Source organism: Schistocerca americana, chromosome 8 (assembly GCF_021461395.2).
Source record: "Schistocerca americana isolate TAMUIC-IGC-003095 chromosome 8, iqSchAmer2.1, whole genome shotgun sequence".
Taxonomy (NCBI): domain Eukaryota; kingdom Metazoa; phylum Arthropoda; class Insecta; order Orthoptera; family Acrididae; genus Schistocerca; species Schistocerca americana.
The window spans coordinates 72,207,258-72,210,063 of NC_060126.1; positions in this window are offsets into that span (position 1 = coordinate 72,207,258).

Sequence of the window (2,806 nt, forward strand, 5' to 3'; positions counted from 1 at the left end):
GGGCCGATCGGGAAACGGCGGGAGGGCGACGGAAGGCGATGGGGCGGCGGAGGCGCGTTTGCACGGCCGTCATCGCCGCACGCCTCGGCTTGTGTGGCTGTGGCGCCGGCCGCGCTGGCCGGGCTGCCGCGGCGACGGTGTGGGAGTTTTGCCGAAGGTTTGGCCATTGTGGCGGGTCTTCGGCTGGGGCTGTGGGGGCGGCATTTGGGCGGGGGCGGCGATTCTCGGCGGGCCGACCCAGGCTGTAGCGCGCGGTAGCTGCAGTTTGGCCGTGGTTTGCGGCGCTGCCGTGGCGACTGGTTGGCGACTGTGGTGTGGCTGTGTGTAGCCCCATCCTCGGTGGTTTGAAAGGCGCGGGCGGTTGTGGCGCAGGTTTGGGGCTGCTCCGCACAGGCTGTCGGACGTTGGGCGGTAGCAAGCGCGGGAGGCGCGGCGCGGCGGCGCGCAGAGTGGCGGCCGCTCTCTCGGCCGTCCGCGCCCGCCCGCGACACTGGCTGGGCCCTTGTGATTCTCTGCTCTGCTGTGCTGTGCTTGCGTGCCTGCCGTCCCGCTCGCTCTCGCTCTCGCTCTCGCTGTGTGTTACGCGCGTCGTCGAAATGGCAGATCAGGCGGCTACGAACGAGACTGCTGCGGCACCCGCCGCCACCGGCACTACGAAGAAGGCCAAGTCTGCGTCGTCTGCGAAGAAGCCGCGCGCCAAGCCTGCGCACCCGCGCACCTCTGAGATGGTGACGGCGGCCATCAAGAGTCTGAAGGAGCGCGGCGGGTCGTCGCTGCAGGCGATCAAGAAGTACATTGCCGCGCACTACAAGCTGGACGCGGAGAAGCTGGCGCCGTTTATCAAGAAGTACCTCAAGTCGGCCGTCGTGGCGGGCGAGCTGGTGCAGACGAAGGGGAAGGGCGCGTCCGGCTCGTTCAAGCTTGCCGGCGCCGGCGGCGGGGGGGCGGCCGAGGGCGGCAAGGCTCGTGCTGGCGGTGCCAAGAAGAAGCGCGCCGCTCCGGCCAGCAAGGAGAAGAAGGGCGCCCGTGCGGCCGGCGCAAAGAAGGCTGGTGGTGTGAAGGCGGCGACCGGTCGGAAGGCGGGCGCCGCCAAGAAGGCGTCTGCGGCGTCGGCCGCTCCCGCGGGTGCGAAGAAGGCGGCTGCGGCCAAGCCGGCCAAGGCCAAGTCGCCGTCGAAGGCGAAGAAGGCCGCCAAGGTTCCGACGAAGAAGCCGAAGGCGCCGCGCCCGAAGAAGGCGACGACGCCGTCTAAGGCGAAGGCTTCGCCCAAGAAGAAGAAGTAGAGTAGAGGAGAAAGAGATGGGAAAGGAAGGGTTTGGCGCTTGGCTCCGTCGTCCCCACCCCCCGTCGTCGTCTAGTGGCGCGCAAGAGACGCGCGGCCCAAAACGGCCCTTCTCAGGGCCATCAAAGCACGTCGGGGAAGGTTTTGATTGTCGTGTTGCGTTTGGTGTGGGTGTCTGTCTGTCTGTATGCCCGTGGGGATGCTGTTTGCGTGCCGTGGTGGTTGGATTGCGGGGGTCGGTGGCGGGTGTGGGCGGCGGTAGCGGTAGCGGTAGCGGTAGCGGTGGTGTTGTTGTCGTGGTTGAGTGTCGCCGTTGCTTTTTGGCGGCGGCCGACGGTTGGTTTTCTGTCACGTTGTTTTTGAATACGTTGGTTGGCTTGCCTGCGTTCAGTTCTTCTCGGATGTCTTGTCTCGTCGTGTCCGGTCTTTGTGTGTGTTATGTTTTGCAACGGGGGGCACGTTGAGATGTGGAAGGAGTCGGCGGGGATTTCGGTGGCGTGTAGAGCGCGCCTGCCTGGCCGTTGGCCGTCGGTGCGGGTTTTGTTTTCGAAACGAAAGCGGCGGCGGCCGGCCAGCCACCCGTGCGGTGTGACGTCGGCCGTTGGGTATTGTGCGCTTTGAGCGGCCGGGGAGGGATGATGTGCGATTGTTGCGCGCTGCTAGCAGGCAGGCAGAGTGAGCGGGTGTGGCGGACGGACGGGAAGTGGTGGTTGTTTTTGTTTTTGTGTGGTTGTGGGGCGAGAGGCAGGCGACCGACAAAGTTTGCTCGCGACGGAGAGAGTACAGCTCGACGCCACCAGAGGGCAGCAGCATGCAGACGTTGCAGCCAGCAGCCGGTAAGGCAGCCGCCACGGCTACCTACAACGCAATCCCGGAGGCCGCTACCACGACGGAGTCCCGCAACCCGCCGCGTGGTGGCAGCACCTCACGGACACAGCCAGCGGCAAGTGGCGCCCAGAGAGGCGCGCCGCTCACAGGTGGCAGCACCGCGCGGCCGCAGCCGGCACCCCGTGCTAACGCATGGGCACGGCAGCGATCAGCTGATCTGACGGCAGCCGCTACTGCTACCGGGCGCGCGCGACGAGCACGCACAAATAACGAAGACGCAGCCCCCGGGCGGCGCCCTCCGAGATTAGACAGCCCAGTTGACTTCCCGGAAATGCGCCAGCGTGGAAGCCGCTACCAACAGCGGCACATCGACGCGCCCCATCCTCCAAAACAACCACAGGAGGAAGACAAGGCCACCCAAATGCTGCAACTGTTGGCAGGCCTCATAGACAGGGTCCTCCATGTGATCGAGGACCTTCCAAACAAATACGCGGCGTCTGTGGAGAAGATCACACAGACGATTACCCTGGCCATCTCCACAAAACATCATGGATAGACACGCCCGTGGTGTAAAAATCGGCGTCTTTAACGCCAACGGCTTGCGTCGCCAGGACGCGGAATTCAGAAGCTTCATCTGCGACGAGAACCTGGACATCTGTCTCGTCGCAGAAACACACCTGAAGCCCGGCGTGAAAG